Genomic DNA, 16,968 nt, shown 5'->3' with positions numbered 1-16,968 from the left:
TGGCTACTAGAGTAGTGATTAAGGGGCTCAATCGATTCGCTATAATTTTTGCAAAGATCTTTGCGTCCACATTCAATAGAGACAGTGGTCTATAAGAGGCGCATTCCTCAGAGGTCTTCCCGGGGTTGTGAATAGCAACTATAATAGCTTCCCTCATCGTGGGGGCATTACTCCCATTTCCGCAATCTGCTCCACAAGCGTCAGCAGACGGGGTATCATCAGATACGAATAGATTTTGTAAAAGGAGGCTGGAAAGCCATCACTCCCTGGGGCGCTGCCCGCTTTCATTGAGGACAATGCCCACAAAAACTTCTTCTATTTTAAAGGGCTGAGCCAGAAACGCGCGATGCATATTAGTCAGCCATGGCAGCTGTATATGTTTCAAATAATCTAGGATGCGCTCCTCCGGAGCCGGGCCCCTAGAGGCGTATAATGCGGTATAGTATTCTCTAAATTGGGTGGCTACTTGTTCCTCCGACATCAAATCCCCAGTCTGTGGGGAGCGTAAAGCAGGAGTGAGCGTGCTACGTCTGCTCTGCCTCGCTATGTTTGCCAGTACAGAACCCAGCCGGTCCCCTCCACTGTAAGATTTAGTAATTGCGTATTTTCCCAAATTTTTTACCTCGCATCAGCCTCCTCATGGTATTCTCGCAGCGTTTGGGCAAGGTTGCGCTGCAGATCATCCCTCGAGCCACGCAGTCTACTCTCTTCAACCTCCCTAAGTTTATTTTCAAGTAGAGACAGTCGGCCTCGTATAGATTTCAACACCCCTGCTTGCTTGGATATTGCCACCCCTCGTAGATATGCCTTGAATGTCTCCCAGACCATCAGGAAGGAGTCCACTGAGCCTACATTTTTATCAAATAATTCTTCTATGGCAGTGGAAAGGTCTTCCCGGAATGCATCATCCAGTAGGGAGTAAGGGCGGAAGCACCACGAAAAAGGCGGCAATTTACTTAGCATAGTGCTAAGAGTGAATAAAACTAGCGAATGGTCAGAATACGTTCGGGGCAACGTCTTACACGCCTGCACTCTGGGGAGGAGATGGGACTTGATCAGCCAATAATCTATTCGAGTGTGGAAGTCGTACTGCGCAGAGTAGTGTGTGTAGCCCCCCTTTGTTGAGTGTCTAGCGCGCCATAAGTCCTGCAGATCAAGCCTTAACATTTCAGTGTTCAGGATTCCCGCTGAAGCTGAGGGACGTCGATCTGGATCATCAGATCTGTCTAATCTAGGCTGTCGTACAATGTTAAAGTCACCCCCCCACAGTACTCGGTCCCCACACAAGTCACGCACTCTCCCAGCTAGCGCTGTGAAAAAAGTAGGGCAGTCATAGTTGGATCCATAAGAATTAACAATGTACAAAGTCATCCCCTTCCCCCTGCACTACGAAACCACGTATCGGCCCTCTCTATCCTTGCCAGTGGAGTTAAAGTGAAAGAGGCTTTGGGATTAACCCACGTCAGTACGCCTCTGGCGTGAGAGGTAAACCCCGCAGTATGTATGTTGTTATGCAACCCTCTGTAGCGTAGGGTCAGGCTGTCCAGGGACAGGTGTGTCTCCTGAAGTAGTGCAACATCTATAGCGTGCCTCACGAGATACTGGAGCACTCGTCGAACCTTTCTATGATCATTCAATGACCGACATTCCATGTCAGGAATGTGATAGTGTCAGTGTCAAGAGTTTGCTGTGTCACGTCTGAAGCCATAGTGTGTATGTTTGGACCGTTGCAGCTTGTCCATGCCGTGTACATTGCAACCATTGTGTAATGCATGTGCTAAATAAGGTACCTGTGCTATATACTACGGAAAGCCTTGCCTCCCTCCCTATTTTCGTGAAAAACAAATCATCATCTCCGTTGCAGTCAACCAATTCCATAAAGAACAACAAAACGAAAGCATACTGCAATGCCCTGCCCCCCACCCACGCATGCCCAACCCCAACAAGGCCGCACACAAAATCCCCCCCTCTATCAAACACCCCAACAGATCTGGACCCCATTCCACCCCACCTCCCATAGTCTCCCTCCCTGCACAAATGAACAGTATGTAGTCCCGTCCCCTCCCCTTCCCCCCCAATCTCCCCATTATCCAAAGAAGGAAAAACACGGAACCAAAACAAATCACCCAGCGAGGGCATCTAAATCTAGACCCACCCTGCATCTCAATTGCCAGCAACAAAGAGGAAAAGAAAAAAGAAAAAAAAACAAGAGACAAATTCTAAACCAATCCAAGTAAAATAAAAGCAATAAGCCCTCAATAAAAAGACTTGGCAGGAGTAGTGGTAAGCACACAGGGGTGTAGGTAGCCTGCTCACAATCAATGTATAGCAATGTCCGAGCAATAATCCCACCGTCCTGCCCCGCCACCCCCGCCCATGAACAATTAGCATTAAGTGGCGTTCAGTGCCCTCCTAAAGGTACATTGTTCTCCTGACAGCCATGGCACTGCTCACTCCCCTCAGCAAATGACTCAACTATCAATTAATATTCATCAAGCAGGTATCGCACACACAAAGTTACTATATACATTTCCCCGTCTTGTCTAGAGTTCCATCCCGCAATACCATCAGTATGCCGTGTCACCTGTACACAGTGTCTTTGGGAGCGCAAAAGCATGTATACAAAGCACAAATACAACTCCAAAAGGTCATATGTAGAGGATCACGCACCCCCATCCCCCAAAGAGCAAGTGTATCCTCCGGTAAGTGGTCTATCAGTTAGTCTTGATCATCCAAAGACCCTTCCAAAGCTTCATCTTGCAATCCGCCATTCTCTGGATGTTGCCTGTCTCTGCGCCAGTCCTTCATGGCCTTCTGGAGCGCTCTCGGGTCCATGAAAATCGTAGACTTCCCCTGTCTATTGACCCTCAGCCTAGCAGGGTAGAGCATTGCATAGTCCACTCCGAGTTCTCTAAGTTGTCGCTTCATCGGCATAAACTGCAGGCGAGCCTCCTGCACCCTGACAGTGAAGTCCGGGAACAGGGAGAGCGGGCGCCCCTCGTATCATAGTGGTTGCTTCTCCCGAGCGAGTCTCAGAGTTACGTTGCGGTCCATATAATTCAGTAGCTTAGCCACGATGGGGCGAGGAGGGGCTCCTGACTTGGGTCTCGGGCCCAGGGTGGGGTGCGCTCTCTCCACAACAAACATCCCAGAGAAAGCAGACTCACCCAGCAGCTTCCTGAGGAGGGATTCCACAAATAGCTCCATATTGCCAATCGCAGTATTTTCTGGCAGGCCCGTGATGCGTAAGTTGCATCAGTGTGACCTTGCCTCCAAATCCTCGGTCTTGTCCTGGAGGAGTTGGATCATCTTCCCCAATTGCTTATTCTCTGAAGCCAAGGTCGTCTGCGCCTCTTCCACCTCTCCATCGCGTCTCTGCGCCATGTCCAAGCGTTCGGCGTGTTTGTAGAGCCGTTCCACCATCCGGTCCATACGGTACGAGAGAGCGTCCATCTTTGCCCCATAAGAGGTAAGTTCTCCCTGTAAGTTCTTCTCCATCGCTAGCAGTATACTGCAGATGTCCAGTTCTGTCGCGTCACCATTAGTTGCGTTCTGCGTTCCCTCGTCTGCACTTCGGAGCAGTGGGCCTGCGTAGTTGATCTTTTTGGAGGTATCAAAGTTCAGCTTAGGTTGCGTTCTATCCGGGCGACCCATGGTAGCTGCCGTCAGATCTAGCAACCGTCGGATCTGGGCTCTCAGGCTGCCGCAAATCCAGAAAGATGTTGTTGCCCGGCCCAAGGGAAGAGGCGTTGTCTAAGGAGGGCCAGTGGGTAGGGTCTATGTCCGTGCTCTCCGGCTTCCGCACTAAACCTATACAGGGGGGGCCGCTGTCTCTCTTCGTGGCTGCTTCGGGGCGTAGTCAGTGCACGAGTGGCAGTGCCAAGATCTATGTGGGACAATCCTCGCAGTGGAAGAGTCTGTTAACTGAGGAGGAGGGCCTCAGATATGTGAGATAGGCCCAGTTAAGCCTCCCAAGCCTCTCCACAGGGTGCGGGTGCACCCTCTCTCTTCTTGGCGCAAAGTCGCAATTCTGGCACCCTGCAGTCATCCCAGTGGTCAAGTGGCGATGGGGGCCTGGTTTCCCAGCTCCGAGCAACCTCAAGGCTTCTCACCCAGCGTGCAGCAGGATTGATACCCCTACCATCCAGTGTGACCTAATTGGGCCCAGACACAAATTGGGGAGTAGGTTGTGCGTTGCCAAACTCGCTGTAAAGGGCCAGGATGTGTTGACTGAAATGGCGTCTGGCAGGGGGAGGGGCCCAAAGTCACACGGCATCAAAGCAGGGCCCCTGCTCCCAGCAAAACGAGTAGGGCCCCCAGGGACGTATCGCGGGGCAGCGCCAATTGAGCGTAGCAGTCCGCCCCCAACCCGCAGGGTGTATCGTCACTCTGGGCAGCAGGGGCCTACAGGCCTCGCAACTCGGCTGAGGCTGGGCGCTCGAACTCAGTTCCGCCGCCGGCACAGGGTGTCAGGTGAGTGTGCTCTTCACCGCGCAGCTCTCGCACTCACCGCTGCTCCTCAGGCTGCCGTCCCGACAGACCCCACTGAACTCCGGCGCAGGACACCGCTGATACCTGGGTCCTGGCTCTCGCCCCGTATCGCCGCACTCTCAAAGCAAGGTAGGGCCGCGCCTCGGCACTCCCCAGATCGCGCCTCCAGTCTCCGCGCGACTTCTTCCTTCCTAAGGATGGCCCTGTATCTCGATGATGGAGGCGCTGTTTCAGGTGATTCTTGCACAAAAATGTGCTCCAGGCAGAGCGCTTCCACAATTCGTCCCTCCAGTGCTCGGAGGGCACCAATAGCCACAGGATTAGTGCTCGGATAGTGTATTGGGCAGAGGAGCTAACGGCTCAGGTGGCCATCGTTGTTGCTGGCTAGCTCTGCCCCCCACTCTTAGGACATACTTCAAGGGGTGAGAAAAAGATGTCAAAATAATTCTTGTCTATCCACTGCCTTGTTGCTGGAAGACCCGCTTTGTTGTACCAGACGGCTGTCTTTGGGTTTACTGGGGGTACAGTGACTACCTCAAACTGGATTTTAGTGTTAGAAGTGGGAGGGCACTAAGATTACCATAGTACACTCACCACACACATCCTCAGGTCTCCAAGCCTAAGCTGAGTGTGACCAAAGACATTCACGATTCATTCCCACCCACGAGATGTATGAGATATAAATGTGGCATCTACAGTCACCCACTTGGGAACACTCCTGGACCTGAAGAAGAGGACTAAACTTGTTGTCTGAAATCTGAGAAGAGCTTAGGAGATTGGACATATACTCCGTCATATACCCAGGTAAAGAGAAGTGGGCTCAAAGGTTCCTACGGTCAACCTCCTGTTAAAACTGCAGGGACCTAACAAGCTACAAGTTGACTTTTCCTGCAACTGCCCAGCTGATAGGTGGCAAATGGACCTGGTCCAGACCATTCAGTTTGTCATTTACCTTGCATCCTGTATGTGTCTAAGTGCCTCACCTGAGTTCTTGGAGGGATTTAGAACAAAAGGAACAAAATCAGAAGATAAAGTCTGTGACAAACTAGTTGGTGTATTCGGCTTCATCTTCCATTGTGGTCCGCATCAAATTGCACCTACATCCAAGTCTACTATGACCATTAATTATCATCAGCACTTTGAGCTTCTTGGCACTATTTCTCCTAAAAAATACAAAAATATCATATCTCCTCTTCCCAGGATGATTTGGGTTGGGATTTTTATTCCGTTGCATTTTGACTTTGGTATTATTTGGTTACTGCATTAATACTTTCTATATTGCCCAATGATAAGCCTGTCTGCTCTGTGCCATAGCTAATTGGGGGTTGAGCTAAAGTTAATTTTGTGACTTTGAGTTTTTGCTCTGACGAGGGTTGTGGTTATTCTTTGAGGTGGGTATTCACCTACCGCAAATAATAATGCAAGTTATTACAACTTTCTATGTCTGAAAGACTATTTGAAACACAAATCTTCAAGATGGTCTTCCTTCGAAGTCTCCACAGGGGCTTCGTCAGTCTAAAAATGGTCCAAACTAATTAGGACCCTGTATAGATTACTGAGGCTTGAATAACCTGACAATCAAGGATCGTTACCCTATACCTTTTAGGTAGAGATTTTGAAAGCTATCCAAGATGTTCAACTTATGTTCTAAACTTGACCTGAGAGGTGCTTACCATTTGTTAAGAATTAAAAAGGGTGATAAATAGAAACACAATTTTTAATGTATTTTTCAAATATAGAGTCATGACGTTTTGGAAACTAAGTAATGCTCATCATTCTTTCAACAGTTCATGTTTGTCCATTTTTATTCCCTTCTACTGCATTCCATAGTCCTGTATCTTGACAACATTCTTATTGTTTCTAAATATCAAGAGACACATGACTGAGACATCAAAGAAGAGCTCAGAAGTTTGAAGAAGTATCAATTACAAGCAAAGCCAGAAAAAGGTAATTTTATTCCCGTCAGTATAGTATCTTGGTTTTGTAAGCTCTGCATCAGTAGATGACAAAAAAGCTAAGGTTATATTAAATTGGAAATAACCTTTTACTGTCAAAAACTCTATTGCCTACTATTTCAGAAAATGGACTCCTAAAAGGTATTATTCAGCATTAGAAAAGGAATTATTAGCAATAAAAGCAGCCTTTAAGGAAAGGAGGCCCTTCTTATTGGGAGACTGTCATACAGTTACCATTGGAATAGACCATAGTGATCTCAAATTCTTACAGCAGGCAGAGTGTTGTAACAGTCATCAAATTATGGGGCATATTCAATAAAGAGTTGCGCCTATCTTCCGTCACGCATCGTGGTGCAAGAGCGGCGCAACTCTTAAGTTACCTTGTGTGGTCTTGCATGGCTTGCTAAATCTATAATAACACTACACAGTGGAAATTGTTGCCCTGCATTACTCTGCCTTGGGAAAGCATTCCATTGGTGTTTCCATACATTCACCCATGGATTTTGATGCATTCTCAGATTTACTATTGTTGGTAGACCTGGGAATGTGTCAAAATGCAATGCCCCTCCAGGTGAGGGGTAACGGGAAGAGATATCTTCATTTCTCCTTGTTACTTCCTTTTTCTATGTGTGCTGCAGCACACAAAGAAAGAGAAAAATACATCAGAGTATTGTTTTTCTGCAGGAAGGTGTCCTTTCCCGCATAAGAGCAATCCTGCTAATAACGCAGACATTCATCATGGCGCTAGGGAGCCTGCATTGCCAGTAGGCAGCACATTGTGTGCCAGTGCATGGAAAAGACAGGAAAATACAGTAGAATGTGAAATACAGCACATTACAACCTTTTCCACATCACACAGTGCAGCAAGGTGACTGGCTGCGCAGTATGATATTTTATTAAATATGCCCCTATATGAGCATATATCTTCCAGCAATATGACTTTGTCATAACCTATATTCCTAGTTGAAATAACTTCATATCAAACAGTCTTTCCAGAATATATTTATATGAGCACATAAAATCTTCCAGGAAAAGATTCTTCAACTCAAGGAGGTAATTTTTTGACTATGCAAGCACAGACCTTCTTCGGTGTAGTTCACAATTACATGCAGTATACAAGAATTCCTTTGGAAGACTAAGATTTTTTTTAAGGAACTGAAGACCACATTTTAATGCTGTTTATCCCATCATGAAAGGTCAAAAATTAAGTGTACATCTTAATCATGACTTAAAACTGGCTGGACATCAAGGTTAAAGAAACACTGAAGATTTAGGACCTGATTACGATTTTGGCGGATAACCTGTCTGCCGTATTACAATTCCATTATATCTTATGGAACTTGTAATACAACGGACAGGATATCCATCACATTTGTGACAAAGTATCCTATCTGCCATATGGCTGAGATACCCGCCACCCCCTCTCAACACAATCCCCAAGAATTGGGAAACCGGAAACCGTTCTTGAACTTTTGGAAGGCGGGAAGGGAGTCACCCTTCCCGGCCGTATTTATTTAAAATATGAAACAAAATTAAAACATTAAAATAACAGTTTCATATTATGTACAATTTCATTTCCACATTACGATGTTTGGCTAACCTTAACAGATCTCTAATACAAAGGTTCTCCTAGCCGAACTAACATCCTACAAAACATTTGACTTGAAATTGTACATCCTAACGTTAAGGGCCAACGGCAAGGTCGTAACCGGTGTCAGATCCCTAAACCAGAAATACCCCCCTCACTTGTGAGAGGAGTGACCGCACAGAGGCGTACCTCAAGTGCATCTACCAATTTCCCTTTGTACTTGACGGGGGCCCCAATAAACTCGACGCCATTTAACGGTCGTTCGAGGACTCGTGTGAGGTGTCTAAAAGGTAGCGTAAACCCCCTCCCGCACCCCACACAACTTACCCATCTGCCGTCGCAGATGTCCTGGCCCCGGGAAATTCCCCAGGAGGGGCCGTAGCCCCTCCTATCCAGGAAGGGGCCTTGACCACCTTTCCTTTCCTTCCGGCGGCCTCTCCTTAGACAGGACCGCCTCCCCGTTGAGGGGCCAATTGGCCACCTCCCCCGCGCGCTCCCATCCGTAATGGGTGACGCCCCCTCATAGGGATCTTCGAATTACTGCTCACCGATCATGACCTTACCGCCCGACAAAAATAAATACGACAAGTCTAACTAAGTTACTGAGATTACAAAGCAAACATCACTTATTACCAAGCGTGAATACTGCTCAATCCTTGCTCCAAAACTTTCTTTGCAAAATATACTGAAAATAACCAATCTTTATTGCATTTTAAGAAATTTCACGATATCATCACAACCTGTAAGAAAACAGAGAAAACAAAAAGATACTATATCAACTGTATTCACAACGAATCGCTGTCCTCAGGGGCTGGTGGGCGGGTCAAAATTGGCTCTTCGTTCCGTCTCGAGCTCACGTGCAGCGGGGAGGTGCAGCTTCAGAGCACAGGAACAAGAGGATGCTTTCTTGGCTTCCGCTCCTTTTATCCGTCTTCAGGGTGGGCGTGAACCCGCCCCCGCCTGCCTCTGAGGGCGTGGCCGGCCGCGTCGGTGTCTAGGCCAGCCCACTCTAGGGCGGGAAAAAGGCGCGCCCCGGCTACGCCGCTTCGGGCATACCAGCCGAGACTCGCCTCCCGTCCAAGATGGCTTCCCGGGGGGATCGAGGTACTCCACCATACGTTCGGGGGGACCGAATGGTCGCCCCTTTCCATATGGCTGAGATACCCGCCACCCCCTCTCAACACAATCCCCAAGAATTGGGAAACCGGAAACCGTTCTTGAACTTTTGGAAGGCGGGAAGGGAGTCACCCTTCCCGGACGTATTTATTTAAAATATGAAACAAAATTAAAACATTAAAATAACAGTTTCATATTATGTACAATTTCATTTCCACATTACGATGTTTGGCTAACCTTAACAGATCTCTAATACAAAGGTTCTCCTAGCCGAACTAACATCCTACAAAACATTTGACTTGAAATTGTACATCCTAACGTTAAGGGCCAACGGCAAGGTCGTAACCGGTGTCAGATCCCTAAACCAGAAATACCCCCCTCACTTGTGAGAGGAGTGACCGCACAGAGGCGTACCTCAAGTGCATCTACCAATTTCCGTTTGTACTTGACGGGGGCCCCAATAAACTCGACGCCATTTAACGGTCGTTCGAGGACTCGTGTGAGGTGTCTAAAAGGTAGCGTAAACCCCCTCCCGCACCCCACACAACTTACCCATCTGCCGTCGCAGATGTCCTGGCCCCGGGAAATTCCCCAGGAGGGGCCGTAGCCCCTCCTATCCAGGAAGGGGCCTTGACCACCTTTCCTTTCCTTCTGGCGGCCTCTCCTTAGACAGGACCGCCTCCCCGTTGAGGGGCCAATTGGCCACCTCCCCCGCGCGCTCCCATCCGTAATGGGTGACGCCCCCTCATAGGGATCTTCGAATTACTGCTCACCGATCATGACCTTACCACCACAGGCCGGATAGTTGACCGGCTATCCGGACCCCCCACAACACTCCTGCCTAAAGGTCATGTCATAAAGTCTTTAGCCAGGCTATCAGGTCTCCTATGAGTAACTCGTTCCCCATCCGGGACAAATGAACACCATCCCCCAAATACATACTGTCCCCTTTAATACAACCATGCGAAATAGAATGCAGTGTACTTGAACGGAACAATCTACTCACTTTATTATTAATTTTCCTTACTGAATGATTCAGAGCAGAAACAGAAATAGCCCCCCGCCACACTTTTCGTGGGATCATATGGGACCATGCAATTGTGCACCCTGGAACTCTTCTCGCCAACCAACTTACCGTGGAAAGCATCGCCTCAAGAAGAAGTCGTCTACCAGTGGTCACCAAATCATTGCCCCCAAGATGTACTATGACTACAGACGGCGGTGACCTCGTCCGCCCTAACAAACCCTCAAAAAATGATCGAAACTGGTCAATACAGAGCCCGCCCTTTCCGTAGAAGGACACCCTGTACCCGTATTCCCCAGCCACGTGAATCATGTCACCTGCTTTGAATACGTCCGCGGCACGCCTCACGTATGAGTGGCCCACGACCCACACCTCCTTTTTCACGGCCGGTAATGTCTGACCGCTGGCCCCCCGGTGTCGGGTCGACTGCACAGTCCGCCCCGCCTCGTAGGCTTGCGTAACTGAAAATCAAACAAAAACAAGAAGCGTGAGTACATCATTACAGCTTCACAACATGTGCAACCGCACATACCTCTTATAACAGTTCGAGGACCAACGCCCCACACGTTTTACTTGTTCAACATTCAGACCCCTGGCTGTAGCCTCCGTAGCAGCCCCTATCCGAAAGGAATGGGTCCCAAAGTCGCCGGGGTTCAAGCCCGCGGCCGAAATTGACATCGCAAGCACCCGCTGAAACTGAAACCTCGTCAGTGGGGTGGCGTCAGCGTGTCTTAACAAGGTCCCCCCCCATGCTGCCACCCTCTGCGCTAAATATTCCTCTACGCACGCAACAGGGCACATGGAAGACCCGGGGATCCTCTGGATGATTACGCAGTCCCCGATTGCACCCTGATCGGATTTGGACCTGACAAACGAGACCGTCATTGTCTCCTCCCTGACCTGAATGTGTTCCCGGCACAGTCCCCCCATCGTATCCTGCTTGTTCTTTGCCACTAATTCGCTTACCCGCATAGCCCCATGGAATGCTAATGCAAATGCGGCTCGGAACAACACTGCTTCGTACTGGGATGAACATGTTACCGGTAGCACGGACAATAACAGGGCCAACCTATCCAGACCGATCGGGTGCCTATCGTCTACTCTGCGACCCTCAAGGCGTTGCCACCCACGTAGCGCTTTCTGGACAACGAAAGACGCTGTCGGGTCCTGGATCCCATGAGCCCTTGCCATAAAGGAAATGGCGGCCCGATGCCTCTGGGCCGTAGCTACTGACTTGCCTGCCTGATGTAAAGAGAGCAGGAATTTCACTACAAACTCTTCCTGACCCCAAAGCTCCCCCCCGTCGGTACCCAAAAAGGCCCAATAGGAACGGAACGCCCCTTCATATGCCTTCCTCGTCCTGGGTGCTAAACTCTCTCCCACGAGGTTTTGTAGTTCGGGGCACCGAGAGACCAGAGAGCTTCGGGAAAGGGTGCCGCCACCGGGTCCGCTGTGGGCAGAAAACCCCAGATGGCCTGCATACGGAAACGAGAAAGCGCATCAGCCGCTTGGTTCATCACCCCCGGCACGTGTCGCGCCCTAAACAGTACATTCAGTTGCATGCACAACAACACAATTTCCTTGAGCAGTCTCAGAATCAATTTGCATCGTGCTGCCTGACTATTGATACACTCAACCACGGTCATGTTGTCAGACCAGAACACCACAGAGTGATCCCTAAACCCTTCTGGCCATGTTTTCAAAGCCACCAGAATAGGGAACAGTTCGAGAAAAGCAATGTTACTCGTCAACCCGCACTCATGCCACCATGACGGCCATTTTTGAGCCGACCATTGTGCACCCAATATGGCGCCAAAACCCACACTCCCCGCCGAGTCTGTCCAAAGCCCCAACTCCTCGGAAGACACCGCTGGTTTGTTCCAGACAATTCGACCATTGAAATCCGCCAGGAATGCAATCCAAATGCGCATGTCCTGGCGAACCTCTGCCGAGAGTCTCGTGCGATGATGTCCTTCCTTCAAGCCGACCATGGATTGTGCAATCGAGCGGGAAAAAGGGCGCGCCATCGGCACTACTCTTAAGGCAAAATTCAACTGACCCACCACCTGTTGCAATTGATGCAGGTTTACTTTCGTTGCACGAATACATGTCTCAAGGGATAACCTGAATTTTAACACTTTTTCCTTGGGTAATCGAAAACAACCTTCCACCGAGTCGAGCTCGATCCCCAGAAACTCGATCAAGGTCGAGGGACCCACAGTCTTACCTGGCGCCAAAGGCACACCGAATTGATTCATTAGGACACAAAATTCATGTAAAGCCTGTCCACACTCAGAATCCCCGGCTGCCCCCAAAAACAGAAAGTCATCGAGATAGTGCATAACATGTTGAAAACCTGTCTTCCTCGTGAATACCCACTGCAGAAAACAACTGAATTTCTCGAAATAGGCACATGAAATCGAGCATCCCATTGGCATACATCTATCCATGTAATAGCGACCCTGAAACTGAAAACCAAGTAGTCGCTGATCGTCTGGGTGTACCGGGAGCAACCGGAACGCTGACTCGATGTCCGATTTGGCCATCAGCGTCCCGGGCCCCAGGCGATTCAACATGGCCACGGCCTCATCGAAAGATGCGTACCGCACCGAACATACTTCCGGGTCTATCGCGTCATTTACGGAAAGACCACGTGGGGCTGACAAAGTATGTATCAGCCGAAACTCACCCGGGTCCTTCTTGGGGACCACCCCTAGAGGAGAACACACAAAGTTAGCAACCGGTGGCAAATCGAATGGACCGGCGACACGACCTCGAGTCACCTCTTTCCCAATCTTTACCTGCACCACCGCCGTGTGCTGTAAGACCGACATTTGATTCTTACAGTTTGGTACCCCCTGAAAATCCCCCACTGGGATGCGGAAACCATATGAAAACCCGTTCCGTAACACCCCAGCGGAAGCATGATCCGGGTATTCGCTGAGCCAAGGAATCATTGCCATGGTATCAATCGGGGTCGGTAAAGGCGCCCCTCGGACTATATTAGACCTGTTTGGCGCCTCCCTTACCACCGTTATCACCTGTTTTGGCTCTGCACATGGACTCAGGATGGGATGGCTGCCCGCACCCCCCACACTCATGTCTGAATTTGCATGACCCCTGGGGCCTGGTACACTTGCCTCTGTTAAAATTCCAACAGATCCCCCTTTTACCTGTGTTGCCACTCGGCTTCGAGTGGAACTCGTTACCTGCACCCGTCCGAAAGAGTGTCCCAGAGTTTTGGCGGGAGGATTCCCCCCCGTTACTCCCTACCAATGGCACCTTCAACATCCCTGTACTCTCCATTTTTTGCCAAGACACGGAGTCGTAACAATCCCAAGACAACAATGGGTTGTGTTCTTTAGCTTTTCTAAACAGATTATCATAGCAGAACCACTGATTGCCCCCATATGCCACAGAATACTCCATAATACGTGACTGATAAATGGGTAACTCGGTCAACAATTCAGGCCTGCGCTCACCCATAATGGAAGTAAAAATGCCCCACGCTCTGCCCCAAGTACCAATGGTCTCGTCGACCTTAAAGGCGGCCATTTTTGCGCGCCAAACACTCGGATGCATGAGCTCCTTTTGACTCTTCACATGCTCGATCTCGTAATGGTCGGTAAGCAATGAAAACATGTTTACATATTTATCCGCCCAAATCAATTCCTTGATTTCTTGTGGGACGTGCTGGGCAATCTTCTCTTTTCGAGAAGGTACAGACTCCTCCCCCGCAATCGGCAATGGCCGCTTACCTGAAGTAGACCCCATGCTTGTCGCCGAACTTGGGCCTGCTGTACTTCCAGCCGCCGGAACCTGTGGGGGAACAGAAGATGGCGCCTTCGCAGCCACCCTAGATTCCCGCAGTTGCCTCATTACTGCCCGGGCGTCGTCAGCCGTGGCGCCCTCGCTATCGTTTCCCAACCACGCTGCCAATTGTGCCGCTAACTCGGGGGGCATATCCTCCCTGTTCACGGGGGTGACCACCACAGGGATTGGATTCCCCTCTTTCGGCACCGGGGTTGGCTCCTCTCGTAGGGTTTCGGGAACCGGGGTCTCTCCCCCAAGTGCTCCCCTTCTGGGCCTCTTGCTTTTTCCACCGGGGATTGTTCCCTGTAAAGGCCGTTTCGGTCCTCCCTCCCCGTCCTTAGCCTCAACCTTTTTCTTTAGATCGGCTATCTCCTTCATGAGTATGCGGAGCATCTCCTCGGTACCGACCCGCTTTCCGACTTTCTTGGGCATTCTCAGACGGGATATCTGTAAGACAAAAGAGAGATTACAACGCTCAAAATTGGCTCTTCGTTCCGTCTCGAGCTCACGTGCAGCGGGGAGGTGCAGCTTCAGAGCACAGGAACAAGAGGATGCTTTCTTGGCTTCCGCTCCTTTTATCCGTCTTCAGGGTGGGCGTGAACCCGCCCCCGCCTGCCTCTGAGGGCGTGGCCGGCCGCGTCGGTGTCTAGGCCAGCCCACTCTAGGGCGGGAAAAAGGCGCGCCCCGGCTACGCCGCTTCGGGCATACCAGCCGAGACTCGCCTCCCGCCCAAGATGGCTTCCCGGGGGGATCGAGGTACTCCACCATACGTTCGGGGGGACCGAATGGTCGCCCCTTTCCAAGATTGTTTTCAGGCCCTTAGTCACTTGCAAGTTGTGTTGATAAACTTGCTGCAGGAATGTTAGAAAGTATGTCAGGTCTTGTGATGCTTGTGTTCAGGCCAAGGAAAAGACTTGTGTTAAGGAAGGCATGCTGCAGGCCCTAGAAATTCCTGAAAAGACTTGGACAGTAGCGGTGGGAGTGGCTGCTGGGTGGTGACGTGGGGAAGGGGAGGGGCAGGGTGGGGGTAGTGCGCTATGGATTACGGAGGATTACAGGTAAGTAAACATAAATAAATAAAACACATTTTGTTGCGCACACTGCATCTCCAAATGCTCCCACCACAGACCGCTACTGGACTTGGAAGTTCATTTAAACTGATTATATTTCTGAGAGAGGCCAACAATTTATTCCAAAGTTCTGGACTCTGTTACCTCTGAATTTAAGAACCAATAGAGTCTTATTCTGTGGATTTCACCCTCAAACAAATAGTCAAACTGAGAGATTGATTAAGACATTGGAAGAATATTTGCGGTATTTCATACCGCATTATTCTCATTCGCTGAGTTTGCATATGTTAACTCTAAACACTCCACTACAGGCCTTCCTTCTATTTTTGTAAACTATGGGGATCATTTACTTACGTTTCTCCTGTCTTCTAATTGAGTCTCTTCTGTACCAGCTGTACAAGACATATTCTAAAAATTGAGACAGATTCACAAAATACTGCAAGATAATTTAAGACATGAGAAAGGCATGTTGAACTGGCAAATAGGAAATGCATTGTAAATATGGTGTGCAGTTCTGCATAAATATATGTATGCTCTAATAGGATCACAGGCCCACACACATCCAAATGGGTGTCATGCTCCATCATTGGGCTAGCTCCTCGTCGGGCCGGCACTGCAATGCCTGACAGGCACCAACTGAGGGTTCTTTACCAGAGATCATTTAATTTAGCCATCTGGTGAAGTGAGGGTGTGTGGACTCAGCAATTGTAGTATAGAGTGGTGATTAAAGGGAGTTAAAATAGGTATAGTGATACTCAGGATCAGTCTATTTTACGAATGAGATTGCTAACCTAATTATAAATATTTGTACTAACTTAGACTATAATGGTCCTAGCTAGCCTTGTGAATGACTTGGTCTAAATGGCCAACATGTTTCTCGCCTAATTATACATAAACAAAAAGAGAGAGAGGCCAAATCAGTCTCAGAATTGCCACTAAGTTGGAGCGAGATAGATAAGGATCACACACTCACTTTGGGTGAATAGGAAGGCCCTCACACACCGACCTAGTCAGTGTCATGCTTCATCACTGGGCCCCACCAAAGAGGCCGAGTGCCTCTTTGGTGTGCTACGACGCCAGAAAGACTGCGGAGCTGGTTGTGTGAAGAGGGACGTGTTGTGAGGGTAAGTGAAATTTAATGGTGGGCGGCCAGCTACGCTCCGTGCACTGAGTCTGCGTAGTGCCGCCTACTCCGCATTTTGCGGAGCTGGCGGAGCCAGGCGGCACTACGCACGCTCCGCAGACGGAGCGTAGCTGGCCGCCACCCGCCTCCCTCCCGCCCTCCCTAAATACTTTAAAATAAAGGAATGCAATAATTTTAAAAGCACTTACCTTGCCGCCGCTGGCCGCCGCGTTCCCCGGGGCTCGTTATCTTCCGTCTTCCGTCTTTTTCAGTAATGCGCATGCGCGGCCGCCCGCGCATGCGCATTACTGAAGAAGACGGAAGATAGCGAGCCCCGGGGACGCGGCGGGCAGCGGCGGCAAGGTAAGTGCTTTTTAAATTATTGCATTCCTTTATTTTAAAGTATTTAGGGAGGGCGGGAGGGAGGCGGGTGGCGGGGCTGGCGGCCAGTGGTTTTGCGGAGTGGGGCTACGCGGAGTGCGGAGGTGGGCGTAGTTTCTCGCCCACTTCGCGTAGCTCCGCGAAGCCCCACTCCGCCAACTCCGCCCAGGGCTAGTGAAATTAAAAGTGTCTAAGAGGGTATCAGAATTTTTTTTTTTAATAGGTGATCCCTAAGACACGTATAACAAGTATTATGTGTCTGAATTTAATTGCCAAGGTTTAGGAATGGTAAAATTCAGAGAAATACAATAAATTAGTCAGTCAACATGTTTCTGCCATATGGGTGGTTTAAATTTACCAAGGCATTCATCAGGACTATACCCCGGCGGTTTGGACTCTCTAATCGT

Source organism: Lissotriton vulgaris, chromosome 2_1, assembly GCF_964263255.1.
Source record: "Lissotriton vulgaris chromosome 2_1, aLisVul1.2, whole genome shotgun sequence".
Classification (NCBI taxonomy): domain Eukaryota; kingdom Metazoa; phylum Chordata; class Amphibia; order Caudata; family Salamandridae; genus Lissotriton; species Lissotriton vulgaris.
The sequence above is the reverse complement of the archived record's forward strand: the minus strand, read 5'-3'. Positions refer to the sequence as shown.